Genomic DNA, 14,991 nt, shown 5'->3' with positions numbered 1-14,991 from the left:
CAGGAGAGAGCACCAAAAGGCACAGACACTGCAGAAAACACCACTCCCATTCCATTTCCACAACTTGCAAGGAAGCCCAGGAAGCAGTTGGAACCTGACCCCAAGATGGTAGAAATCTTCAAAAAGGTTGAGGTAACTGTTTTCCTTTTTGATGTCATTCAATAGGTACCTAAATATGCAAAGTTTCTAAAAGATCTATGTATACATAAGGACAAAATTAATGAATTAGAAACTATTCATTTAGGAAGTTCCATATCTGCTTTAATGGGAAGTTTACCTGAAAAATGCAGTGACCCAGGTCCTTGTATAGTTAGTTGCACTATTGGTGGTGTAGTAATTTATGATTGCATGTGTGATTTGGGAGCATGTTTTAGTATTATGCCTTTATCTGTATATGATGTTTTAAGGCTCCCTCCCTTAAAAAGGTCGCCAGCTCGTTTTGTGTTGGCAGATAAAAGCATTATTACAGTAGCTGGAGTTGCTGAAGATGTTTTAGTAAACATTAAAGGGCTCACATTTTCCACTGATTTCTATATCTTGGAGATGCCCAATAATGACTCGGATAAGCCATCATCAATCCTACTTGGCAGACCATTCCTGAAGACATCAAGATTCAAGTTAGATGCTTTTTCAGGAACATATTCTTTTGAAGTAGATGGCCGAATAGTAATCTTCAATTTGAATGGAGTCACAAACAACCCTTCAGAAGATCATTCCATTTTCCAGTGTGATGTCATAGATAAAGCTGTAGCTGAAATTCACCAGGAAGAGTTGGAAGAAAAGCACGCAGAACAAAGTCCAAGTGTGAGGGCTCTATTAACTAACAATAAGGACATTTCTGAACTTTCACAAGCTCCAGACAATCCAGAGCCTGCCCATGACCAGAAGATTGAGTTGAAACCTCTCCCTCCACATCTCAAATATGCTTATCTTAAAGAAGGGCAGAAGTTTCCAGTTATCATTGCACAGGATCTCACTCCTGAACAGGAAGAGCAGCTACTTAATGTGCTAAGGAAGCACAAAAAAGCAATTGGGTGGAGTTTGGCAAACATCGTAGGCATCAACCCTCAAGTATGTGAGCACAGAATATTTTTAGAGGAAGGAGCAAGACTTGTCCGCCAACCCCAGAGAAGACTGAATCCCACTATTTTGGAAGTTGTCAAAAAGGAAGTGACCAGATGATGAGCGGATAATTTGTACCCTTTTTGGCATTGTTTTTAGTATGTTTTTAGTATCATTTAGTTAGTTTTTATTATATTTTTATTAGTTTTTAGTTAAAATTCACTTTTCTGGACTTTACTATGAGTTTGTGTGTTTTTCTGTGATTTCAGGTATTTTCTGGCTGAAATTGAGGGATCTGAGCAAAAATCTGATCCAGAGACTCAAAAGGACTGCAGATGCTGTTGGATTCTGACCTCCCTGCACTCGAAGTGGCTTTTCGGGAGCTACAGAAGCCCAATTGGCGCGCTCTCAACGGCGTTGGAAAGTAGACATCCTGGGCTTTCCAGCAATATACGATAGTCTATACTTTGCCCAAGATTTGATGGCCCAAACCGGCGTTCAAAGTCACCCTCAGAATTCCCAGCGTTAAACGCCGGAACTGACACCAAAATGGGAGTTAAACGCCCAAACTGGCACCAAAGCTGGCGTTTAACTCCAAGAAGAGTCTCTACACGAAAATGCTTCATTGCTCAGCCCAAGCACACACCAAGTGGGCCCGGAAGTGGATCTCTATGACATTTACTCATCTCTGTACACCCTAGGCTACTAGTTTTCTATAAGTAGGACCTTTTTACTATTGTATTAGACATCTTGGTAGCTATCTTTGAGTTTCATGCTATCTTAGATCATTTGGGAGGCTGGCCATTCGGCCATGCCTAGACCTTGTTCTTATGTATTTTCAACGGTGGAGTTTCTACACACCATAGATTAAGGTGTGGAGCTCTGCTGTACCTCGAGTATTAATGCAATTACTATTGTTCTTCTATTCAATTCCGCTTGTTCTTTGTCCAAGATATCACTTGTTCTTCAACTTGATGAATGTGATGATCCGTGACACTCATCATCATTCTCACTTATGAACAAAGTGACTGACAACCACTTATGTTCTACAAGCAATCAAGGCTCTAGTGTTTATCTCTTGGATTCCTGATACACGATGCATGGTTGATCGCCTGACAACCGAGTGCTCGCCTGACAAACGAGCCAGCCATTCCGTGAGATCAGAGTCTTCGTGGTATAGGCGAGAACTGATGGCGGCATTCAAGAGAATCCGGAAGGTCTAACCTTGTCTGTGGTATTCTGAGTAGGATTCAATGATTGAATGACTGTGGCGTGCTTCAAACTCCTAGCAGGCGGGGCGTTAGTGACAGACGCAAAAGAATCAATGGATTCTATTCCGGCTTGACCGAGAACCGACAGCTGATTAGCCATATGCTGTGACAGAGCATAGGAACATTTTCACTGAGAGGATGGGAGGTAGCCACTGACAACGGTGAAACCCTTGCATAAGCTTGCCATGGAAAGGAGTAAGAAGGATTGGATGAAGACAGTAGGAAAGCAGAGAGACGGAAGGGAAGGCATCTTCATTCGCTTATCTGAAGCTCTCACCAATGATATACATAAGTATCTCTATCTTTATCTTTATGCTTTATTCGTTTATCACTATACCCATTTGAGTCTGCCTGACTGAGATTTACAAGGTGACCATAGCTTGCTTCATAGCAACAATCTCCGTGGGATCGACCCTTACTCGCGTAAGGTATTACTTGGACGACCCAGTGCACTTGCTGGTTAGTTGTGCGAAGTTGTGTTTATGCCATGGTATTGAGTGGTAGACGAAATTGTGATCCTCGATATTGGCTTTTTGGTATGTACACAAAAACTATTGTGGCATTGGTTGAATTCACAACTCCGTTCAACTAACCAGCAAGTGTACTGGGTCGTCCAAGTAATAAACCTTACGTGAGTAAGGGTCGATCCCACAGAGATTGTTGGTATGAAGCAAGCTATGGTCACCTTGTAAATCTCAGTTAGGCAGATTAAAAAAGGTTATAGGTTTCGAAAATTATATAAAAAGAAGAAATAATAAAAGGGATAGAATACTTATGCAGATTCATTGGTGGGAATTTCAGATAAGCGAATGGAGATGCTGTATGGCCCAAGAACGCCTACCTTCCTATTGCTTCAACTCAATCCTTCTTACTCCTTCCCATGGCAAGCTGTGTATAGGGGTTCACCATCAGCGGTGGCTACTTTCAATCCTCTCGGGAAAATGGTCCTCTGCGGCTGTCACTCGCATGGCTAATCGTCTGGAGGCATCACCCATGGTTGATGGCTACATCCCATCCTCGCAGTGAAAACTACGCTCACGCACTCTGTCACAGCACGGCTAATCACTGGTTGGTTCCTGCGCCTACTGGAATAGAATCCCTTGATTCTTTTGCGTTTGTCATCACGCCCAGCACTTGCAAGTCTGAAGCACGTCACAGTCATTCATTACCGGAATCCTACTCGGAATACCACAGACAAGGTGAGACTTTCCGGATTCCCAGGATCCTACTCGGAATACCACAGACAAGGTGAGACTTTCCGGATCCTCATAAATGCCGCCATCTATCTAGCTTATACCACGAAGATTCTGTTGGGGAATCTAAGAGATACACATTCAAGCTATGTTGCATGTAGAACGAAAGTGGTTGTCAATCACGCGCGTTCATAATTGAGAATGATAATGAGGGTTATCTAATCATCACATTCATCATGTTCTTGGGTGCGAATGAATATCTTGGAATGAGAATAAGAGAGATTTGAATAAAAGAAAATAGAATTGCATTAATGCTTTGAGGTACAGCAGAGCTCCACACCCTTAATCTATGGTGTGCAGAAACTCCACCGTTGAAAATACATAAGTAAAAGGTTCAGGCATGGCCGAATGGCCAGCCCCCAAAACGTGATCACTAGATTCAAAATACAATCCAGGATCAAAAGACCTCTAATACAATAGTTAAATGTTCTATTTATAATAAACTAGCTCCTAGGGTTTACATGAGTAAGTAATTGATGCATAAATCCACTTCCGGGGCCCACTTGGTGTATGTTTGGGCTGAGCTTGTTCAATCCACGAGCTGAGGCTTCTCTTGGAGTTGAACTCCGAGTTATGACGTGTTTTGGGCGTTCAACTCCGGATCATGACGTTTTTCTGGCGTTTAACTCCAGACAGCAGCATGTACTTGGCGTTCAACGCCAAGTTACGTCGTCATTCTTCGAATAAAGTATGGACTATTATATATTGCTGGAAAGCTCTGGATATCTACTTTCCAACGCCATTGAGAGCGCGCCAATTGGAGTTCTGTAGCTCCAGAAAATCCATTTCGAGTGCAGGGAGGTCAGATTCCAACAGCATCAGCAGTCCTTTTGTCAGCCTTTTTCAGAGTTTTGCTCAAATCCCTCAATTTCAGCCAGAAATTACCTGAAATCACAGAAAAACACACAAACTCATAGTAAAGTCTAGAAATGTGAATTTAACATAAAAACTAATGAAAACATCCCTAAAAGTAGCTCAAACTTACTAAAAACTACCTAAAAACAATGCCAAAAAGCGTATAAATTATCCGCTCATCACAACACCAAACTTAAACTGTTGCTTGTCCCCAAGCAACTGAAAATCAAATAGTATAAAAAGAAGAGAATATACTATAAATTCCAAAATATCAATGAATATTAATTATAATTAAATGAGCGGGACTTGTAGCTTTTTGCTTCTGAACAGTTTTGGCATCTCACTTTTTCCTTTGTAGTTTAGAGGGATTGGCGTCTCTGGGGAACTTAGAATTTGAGATAGTGTTATTGACTTTCTTAGTTAAGCATGTTGATTCTTGAACATAGCTACTTATGAGTCTTGGCCGTGGCCCTAAGCACTTTGTTTTCCAGTATTACCACCGGATACATAAATGCCACAAACACATAACTGTGTGAACCTTTTCAGATTGTGACTTAGCTTTGCTAAAGTCCCCAGTTAGTGATGTCCAGAGCTCTTAAGCACACTCTTTTGCCTTGGATCACGACTTTAACCACTTAGTCTCAAGCTTTTCACTTGGACCTTCATGACACAAGCACATGGTTAGGGACAGCTTGATTTAGCCGCTTAGGCCTGGATTTTATTTCCTTGGGCCCTCCTATCCATTGATGCTCAAAGCCTTGGATCCTTTTTACCCTTGCCTTTTGGTTTTAAGGGCTATTGGCTTTTTCTACTGCTCCGTCTTTTTCTATATACTCTTTTTAGCCATTTTTTTTTCACTGCTTTTTCTTGCTTCAAGAATCAATTTCATGATTTTTCAGATCATCAATAACATTTCTCTTTGTTCATCATTCTTTCAAGAGCCAACAATTTTAACACTCATAAACAACAATATCAAAAGACATATGCACTGTTCAATCTTTCATTCAGAAAATAAAAAGTATTGTCACCACATCAATATAATTAAATTAAATTCAATAATAAATTCGAAATTTATGTACTTCTTGTTCTTTTGAATTAAAACATTTTTCATTTAAGAGAGGTGAAGGACTAATGGATTTTATTTATAGCTTTAAGGCATGGTTACACACTAATGATCATGAAATAAAGACACAAAACATAGATAAACATAATACTAAAAACCGAAAACAGAAAGAAATAAAGAACAAGGAATGAATCCACCTCTAATGGCGTCTTCTTCTTGAAGGACCAAAGATGTTCTTCAGCTCTTCTATGTCCCTTCCTTGCCTTTGTTGCTCCTCCCTCATTGCTCTTTGATCTTCTCTTATTTCTTGGAGAATGATGGAGTGCTCATGATGTTCCACCCTTAATTGTCCTACATTGTGGCTCAAATCTTCTAAGGAGGTATTGAGTTGCTCCCAATAGTTGTTGGGAGGAAAATGCATTCCCTGAGGCATCTCAGGAATTTGTTGATGATGAGCTTCCTCATGCATCTCTTGAGGGCCGTGAGGAGCTTCTCTAGCTTGCTCCATCCTTTTCTTGGTGATGGGCTTGTCTTCTTCAATGGAGACATCTCCTTCTATGATAACTCCAGCTGAGTAACATAGATGGCAAATAAGGTGAGGGAAGTGTAACGACCCAACTTCCAAAACGTCATGATCGTACCGAAAGTAAGGCGTTACCAACCTGCTTTCCTTTATTAACTATTTACTATTGAGCCTCTAGTTCGATATCGCGATTCAATTTTAGTAAAAATACCAGAAAATTTTGTTTTTGATAATTAAAATCATATAGCAAACATTACCAAGTAATAATAATCACATAATTATTAATCATAGTAATATTATACAACAGAATTTAAATAAAATTCAGGTACAACTCCTATCCCTCTGCATAAAATAAAAACCTTAAGCAGTAAGGGCGAGGGAATTCTATGAAAGCAAATTAACTCATACATTTAACTCATAAATAAATTCTATAATCGCCCGCAGCTTCAAACTGTATCTTCGAACCTGTGTCACTGAAAGGGTGGAAGATTTTGGGGTGAGAACAAACCACACGTTCTCAGTAGGGGATGGGAATGCCGTAAAAGTAATGAAATAGAATGCAAATAATTAATATACTCAAGGAAACTATATTTCTATCAAACTCTTTTTATAAAATACAATTCTTTTGGTTTTACTTTACTAATTATTTAGCTCTTTCAAAAAAATCTAAGCTCAAAGCAAATTTCAAAATATAAAACTGGTTACTTTAAACATTTTTCAAACCACATAGTTAATTTTCAGTCACAACGTCAATTCTCAATCATCATCATACATTCACCAACTAATAGCACTAACAAGAGATTCAATTCAACACACAAACAAATCACAGCAAGGCAGACAGCACAAACACAGAGAAGTACAACGAGCAAACCCAATCAAATGCAAATGCACACACAAGGATGATGCATGTCTAGCCCTAGTGCAGGTAATGAGCTCATCTGTCGGTTACTAACCCGCTCCCGACGTTATCCAGCAACCTCTGTCTGGATAAGGCTTTCCTATTGGCTATACCCCTGTGTACAGGAAATAACCCCTCTGCCACCACAGGGTCCACTGCACGCAGGAAATAACACATCTGCCACTGCAGGGATGTATGCCGACACACCTTCTGTATACAGGAAATAACCCCTCTGCCACTACAGAAATGGAATAGGTGGTCACGGTACTTCTGTAGCAGGAAATAACCCCTCTGCCTTACAGAATTAAAACATGGATCTGTACCGCAGGAAAGCGTTCTCAGTGGTCGCACCACCATCTATCTGACTGCCTTCACGCAGCAGATCATCACATAAACATCTCAGGAGTTGCCTCAAGCAACAAATCAATATCTCTTGGGTTGCCTCAAGCAACAAATGACCTTTCAACAGGTCTTCTGCTTTTTATTCTCTTTTATAATCATAAATACGCAAGCGGGACAAAACCCACGTCCTTGCCAATAATCCCGTATACCAAATAATCTTTTCTTAAAAGAATCATTGAAGTTATTATCATTAGATAAGTCTTAAATATTGATTTTGGTTAAGTCCTTATTTTTATAAAAATTTGGACATAATCCCCTTTAAAAATAGGACTTAGCCACCCTTACGGGTTCCTTCTTTCTCAACATTTCATCAGCCTCTTTCAGCAGTTGTCACAACAATATATGTTCTCAACAACATTTGATAATAATATAGAAAATCTATTTCTTAAATTCCATTTCCAAAATAATTGCCAACACAACTTGGCAGCCTGATTTCCATTTTGTTTTTAAAATATCAAATGAATTCGGAATCACGCAAACTTTATATCCATGTGACCGTCTCGGATTAAGCTTCCTATTAAACCAAAAATCATAATTTTTCACTGACTCTAGCTTCAGGAATATAAGCAAAATCGGGACTGTTCTGCAGTGTTTTAAAACCAGCAGCACCATACAACATTTGAAATTTCATATAAAATCCAAATTAAATCCAACTACTTTCAAAATTAATGTGGTTAAACATAACTCATCCAAATTTCTTTCTCAATTGGTTCCAGGGTCATACCATTTTTAATGAAGGAGTTACATAGCTTGGAAGTTAGGTAATTTTCTGCAGAATTCTGTTTTACAAATCATTGAACACAACCTCTTCCAAGTCCCATAACTCACTTATTAAAACATGGAAAATCCTAAAATTTAAATCACATATACTAAACATACTTAATTTTCACCTCCAATTGGTTGCATCTCAATATCTATCCAGGATCAAAAGTTATAAACTCCCAAAGTTACTAATTTAAGAAAACCGAATCTGGCTTTTTCTGCATAATGCATCACCCTTCAAAAATTCATATCTTTAAAACTACAAGTCCAATTGTTCTAAAATTTTACGGCATTTAAATAATAGGAATAAAGTTTTATTTAAAATTGGTTCCATATCAAAATTCAAACTACAGAATTTTCAATAGAGGAATCAAGTTGCTGCTGTGTTCAGCATTCTGCAGAAAACCAGATTTGACACCCATGACTCAAAAATTCACCATAAATCATAAACTTAGTGAAAAAGCCTCAAATTCAGCAGTCCAGTTCCCTATATTCCCAAGCTCAATCCGGACTTGGTCTCACACAATTCCGATAATCACAGAAATAGTTATAGCTTTTCAAAGTTTCCGGCTTCTTTTAAACATAATGCAGAAAATCAAGTTTTACACTTTAACTTTGAAACATCATAACTAGTTCTATAGTTAATTCAAACTTCTCAAAATTGAATCCTAACAACAACTTTTATCAGTAGTTATCACAACAGAAGCTCAATAATCATCTTATCATTTCATATTTACTTTTCACTTATCATAAAATCCTTTCCACATTAAACACAATCAACTAGTAATCCCAAAAGAATCAGCCTTTCATAATTCAAAGTCATTTACTTGTTAACAAAGTAACTGTTTTAGTTTGGAAATCATATTTCAAGAGAATAATTCGGTAATCAAACTTCAATCTTTTAACAGTTCTCAAGCCTAACTCTAATCACGAATCAACATTAACAAGCATCAAAACCAATCCCAACCAGTCACAAGTCAATTACACGGCCATTCCAACATGTCAAATTACCAAAATCAACAACAAACACTTATTCTCAATAATCAAAATATAGCCACAACTTAAACCATCATCACAATAATCCCAAACCAAACACAAATCCAACTCAGTTCCTCAAATATCAATACGACAACCTTTCAACAGTCAACTCATCAAATTTCAATTTAACCAGTATTGTCAAATGAATCACCATTCACAACCACATTTCACCCAATTCAGCAATATCACACAAGTTCAGAATTTCCAACAAATCTATCAAAATTAGAACACCAATATCAATTACAGCTTCAAACACTCACAACAACAAAACCCAAAGAACATTCACAGCAGCAATCCCAACTCAATTCATCCGTTATCCATACGACCGCTTTTCAATAATTAATTCAGCATATTTCAATTTAATAAGTTACACTAAATTAATCATTATTTACAACGACATCTAAGTTCAATCACAGCTCAGAATAATCACAACGATTAACTAATTTAAAATGCATTTCAAGTCATTCATGTCAATTAAGAAATTCTTAAATATTGTTAACCATTTGCACTTATCCAATAACTTGGTAGGCATTCTAAATTAAAAACGTTAAATCCCCTACCTCGATGTCGAAACTCACGAAGATCGCCAAGCACAGCAGTTCCGTTAGCAGTTCCCAGCACCAGTTCCCATGGCAACAACAGCAACAAGGAAAACGGCATCCTCCCCTTTCTGGTTTGTGATTCCAGAGGCAGCAGTGAGATTCTCGAAACAGGATAGAATCAGAATGAGTGACAAAAACCTCTGAGCAGTTCCAACGAGCTCCATCGGTGGTTCTCCGACGGCCAGAACGACTACAACAGCAACAGACAGCTCAATGGCAGCAGTGCGTTCTCGTCAGATTCCATAAACCTTGGCAGCAGCGGCGATGGAAGGGCAGCGTTGCTTCCTCTTCTCCCTCGCGAACTCATCCTTTTCCCTCTCCTCTGTTTGCAGTTCATGGTGGTGGCAGAAGCTTCATTAACGGTGACGCAGCAACACAGTGACAGATCGGCGACGCGACACGGAAGCTCCTGCTTCGCGTCCTTCTCTACGGGCTCCCTCTCTCTCTTCGGGTTCTTCTCAGGCAACGGCGGCGGCGACGATAGACCCTTGAAGCGACGGCGGCAGAACGCGAATGAACGACGGCGACGCGGCTTTCCTCGGCGGCGAGCTCACGGCAGACGCGACGCTACTCTCCTCCGTTTCTGTCTCCCTTCTTGGCGTGGGTGGATGGCACGACGGCGAGCAAGACGCGGCTGGGTGTGATGGTGTGCGGTGGCGGCGAGGCTCCTCCCTCTTCTTCGATTCTGATCTCTCTCTTGTCCCTCTCTATCTCTACGTTTCTTTCTCTGTTTTGTGTGTGTATTGTGTTTAGGAAGGAAGGGGGTGGGGGCTGCGTGCTTCAGGGCTGGGGAAAGGGGAAAAATTAGGGTTAGGGTTTCTCAATTTGGGAAATTAGGATTTTCTGAGTTTGATTTGGGAATTTAGGAATTAGGGATTTTATAAAGTAATATGGATAGATATGAATAGATATTTTGATAAAATTGGAGGATAGGATAATTTTAAAATCAAATGTACTCTATTAAAAATATTTAGAAACATTATTTATCAACATATTGCTAAGTTAAATCAATTATTTCTAATTTACATTATAAAATGAACAAGTTAATTATATTTTGTAAAGTACAACTTAAATTTAAATATCAATTTTCTAGATTAAATCATATAAATCTCTATTACTTTTCTATCTCCGAAACTTTAATTTCAATTTATAAAGTAATTAATCATAATAAAAATTGTACATAAATATTAATTGACTTAAACTTAAAGTATTTATAAATATCAATCTAATCATTTCTAATAAAATAATTTCTAGAAGTTCAAATTAATAACATAATTCAATCAAAATAAAATTTATTTAAATTAAATTATACAATGCTTTTCTTATTTTTCAATTACCAAAATTATAACTTCAATTATACCAAATATCTAATAAAGATTATATAAGAATTCTAATTAATTTAAACTCCAATTATGAGGAAATTCCATTTAATTACCTTTAGTAAAATAATTTTCTTAAAATAAATCACAAATAACTAATTATTTGATTTTCAAAAACTAGGGTTGTTACAGGAAGGCTAGCCGTGCCATGGGTGAGGACTTGTCGGCTATTTTGTAGAGTTCATTGGAGATGACCTCATGAACTTCTACTTCCTCTCCAATCATGATGCTATGGATCATGATGGCCCGATCCACAGTAACTTCAGATCGGTTGCTTGTAGGGATGATGGATCTTTGGATGAACTCCAACCATCCTCTAGCTACAGGCTTGAGGTCCAGTCTTCTTAGTTGGACCGGTTTGCCTTTGGAGTCTATTCTCCATTGGGCGCCTTCCACACATATGTCCATTAGGACTTGGTCCAACCTTTGATTAAAGTTGACCCTTCTTGTGTAGGGGCGTTCATCACCTTGCATCATGGGTAAGTGAAACGCCAACCTCACATTTTCCGGACTAAAATCTAAGTATTTCCCCCGAACCATTGTGAGATAGTTCTTTGGATTCGGGTTCATACTTTGATCATGGTTCCTAGTGATCCATGCATTGGCATAGAATTCTTGAACCATTAATATTCCGACTTGTTGCATGGGGTTGGTTATGACTTCCCACCCTCTTCTTTGGATCTCATGTCGGATTTCCGGATACTCATTCTTTTTGAGCTTGAAATGGACCTCGGGGATCACCTTCTTCTTTGCCACAACATCATAGAAGTGGTCTTGATGGCTCTTGGAGATGAATCTTTCCATCTCCCATGACTCGGAGGTGGAAGCTTTTGCTTTCCCTTTCCCTTTTCTAGAGGATACTCCGGCCTTAGGTGCCATTGATGGTAATGGAAAAATAAAAAGCTTTTGCTTTTACCACACCAAACTTAAAATTTGCTCGTCCTCGAGCAAGAAAGAAAAGAAGAGTAGAAGAAGAAGAAGAGAATATGGTAGAGAGGGAGAGAAGTAGGTTCGGCTATATGGGAGAAGAAGGGATTTGTGTTGTGTGAAAATGAAGAAGAATGGAAGGTTATTTATAGGGAGAGGGGAGGGTGGTTGTTCGGCCATTTTGGGAGGGAATGGGTGGGAAATTGAATTTGAATTTTATGAAGGTAGGTGGGGTTTATGGGGAAGAGTGGGTTGATGTGAATGGTGAATGGGGTAATTGGGGAGAGGAATTGAGGTGATTGGTGAAAGGTGTTGGGAAGTGTGACATGGGGAAGAATGAGATTTAGATTAGGAGAGTGTGATTAGGATTAAAAGGTAGGGTGGGAATATGGTAGGTGGGGATCCTGTGGGGTCCACAGATCCTGAGGTGATAAGAAATACCATTCCTTCACCCTATAGGCGTGTAAAATGCCTTCATGCATCATTCTGGCGTTCAAACGCCCATTGGTGCACGTCTTGGGCGTTCAACGCCCATGTAATGCATGTTTCTGGCGTTGAATGCCAGTTTCATGCTTGTTTCTGGCGTTCAGCGCCAGTTTGTCCTCTCTGTGCACGTTCCTGGCGTTTAACGCCAGGTTGTTGCTTGTTTCTGGCGTTCAGCGCCAGAATGGTGCTCTGTTCTGGCGTTGAACGCCGGCCAGATGCACCTTACTGGCGTTGAACGCCAGTCTGCGCTACCTCCAGGGTGAAAAATTTTTTTCTTCTGTTTTTGACTCTGTTTTTAATTTTTTTGATTTTTTTCGTGACTCCTCATGATCATGTACCTAATTAAACACAAAAATAACAAAGAAACAAAATAAAATAAAATTAGATAAATAAAATTGGGTTGCCTCCCAACAAGCGCTTCTTTAATGTCAATAGCTTGACAGTGGCTCTCATGGAGCCACAAGATGATCAGGTCAATTTAAGTGTGGCCCCAACACCAAACTTAGAGTTTGGATATGGAGTTTGAACACCAAACTTAGAGTTTGGTTATGGCCTCACAACACCAAACTTAGAGTTTGACTGTGTGGGCTCTTCTTGACTCTGAACTGAGAGAAGCTCTTCATGCTTACTCTCTTTTGTCACAGAGGGATGGCCATGTGCCTTAAACACAAGGTAGTCCCCATTCAATTGAAGGACTAACTCACCTCTGTTGACATCTATCACAGCTCCTGCTGTGGCTAGGAAAGGTCTTCCTAGGATGATGCATTCATCATCTTCCTTCCTAGTGTCTAGGATTATGAAATCAGCAGGGATGTAAAGGCCTTCAACCTTTACTAGCACGTCCTCTACTATTCCATGAGCTTGTCTCATTGACTTGTCTGCCAATTGTAATGAGAACAAGGCAGGTTGTACCTCAATGATCCCCAGCTTCTCCATTACAGAGAGTGGCATAAGGTTTATCCCTGACCCTAGATCACATAGAGCTTTTTCAAAGCTCGTGGTGCCTATGGTACAAGGTATTAGAAACTTGCCAGGATCTTGTCTCTTTTGAGGTAGAGTTTTCTGAATCCAAGTATCCAGTTCACTAATGAGCAAGGGAGGTTCACTTTCCCAAGTCTCATTACCAAACAGCTTGGCATTCAGCTTCATGATAGCTCTTAAATATTGAGCAACTTGCTCTCCAGTCACATCTTCATCCTCTTCAGAGGAAGAATAGTCCTCAGAGCTCATGAATGGCAGAAGAAGGTTTAATGGAATCTCTATGGTCTCTAGATGAGCCTCAGATTCCTCTGGATCCTTAATAGGAAACTCCTTCTTGCTTGAGGGACGTCCCAGGAGGTCTTCCTCACTAGGATTTTCGTCCCCCTCCTCCCTTGTGTATTCGGCCTCTTTGATCACATCAATGGCCTTGCACTCTCCTTTTGGATTCTCTTCTGTATTGCTTGGGAGAATACTGGGAGGAGTTTCAATAACTTTCTTACTCAACTGGCCCACTTGTGCCTCCAGATTTCTAATAGAGGATCTTATTTCATTCATGAAGCTAAAAGTGGCCTTTGACAGATCAGAGACTATATTGTGTAAATTAGAATTGTTTTGTTCAGAATTTTTTGTCTGTTGCTGAGAAGATGATGGATATGGCTTGCTATTGCCTAGCCTATTACGTCCACCATTGTTAAAGCCTTGTTGAGGCTTTTGTTGATCCTTCCATGAGAAATTTGGATGATTTCTCCATGATGAGTTATAGGTGTTTCCATAAGGTTCACCCATGTAATTAACCTCTGCCATGGCAGGGTTCTCAGGATCATAAGCTTCTTCAGAAGCTGCCTCTCTAGTACTGTTGGATGCATGTTGCAATCCATTCAGATTTTGAGAGATTATGTTGACCTGTTGAGTCAACATTTTGTTCTGAGCCAATATGGCATTCAGAGCATCAATTTCAAGAACTCCTTTCTTCTGAGGTACCCCATTATTCACGGAATTCCTCTCAGAGGTGTACATAAACTGGTTGTTTGCAACCATGTCAATGAGTTCTTGAGCCTCTTCAGGCGTTTTCTTCAGGTGAATAGATCCACCTGCAGAATGGTCCAATGACATTTTCGAAAATTCAGAGAGACCATAATAGAATATATCTTATATGGTCCATTCTGAAAACATGTCAGATGGACATCTTTTGGTCAGCTGCTTGTATCTTTCCCAAGCTTCATAGAGGGATTCACCATCTTTTGGTTTGAAGGTTTGAACATCCACTCTCAGCTTGCTCAGCTTTTGAGGAGGAAAGAATTTATCCAAAAAGGCAGTGACCAGCTTATCCCAGGAGTCCAGGCTATCCTTGGGTTGTGAATCCAACCATATTCTAGCTCTGTCTCTTACAGCAAAAGGGAAAAGCATGAGTTTGTAGACTTCAGGATCAACTCCATTCGTCTTTACAGTCTCACAGATCTGCAAGAACTCAGTTAAAAACTGATAAGGA

Source organism: Arachis stenosperma, chromosome 7, assembly GCF_014773155.1.
Source record: "Arachis stenosperma cultivar V10309 chromosome 7, arast.V10309.gnm1.PFL2, whole genome shotgun sequence".
Classification (NCBI taxonomy): Eukaryota; Viridiplantae; Streptophyta; class Magnoliopsida; order Fabales; family Fabaceae; genus Arachis; species Arachis stenosperma.
This window is presented reverse-complemented; position numbering follows the sequence as displayed.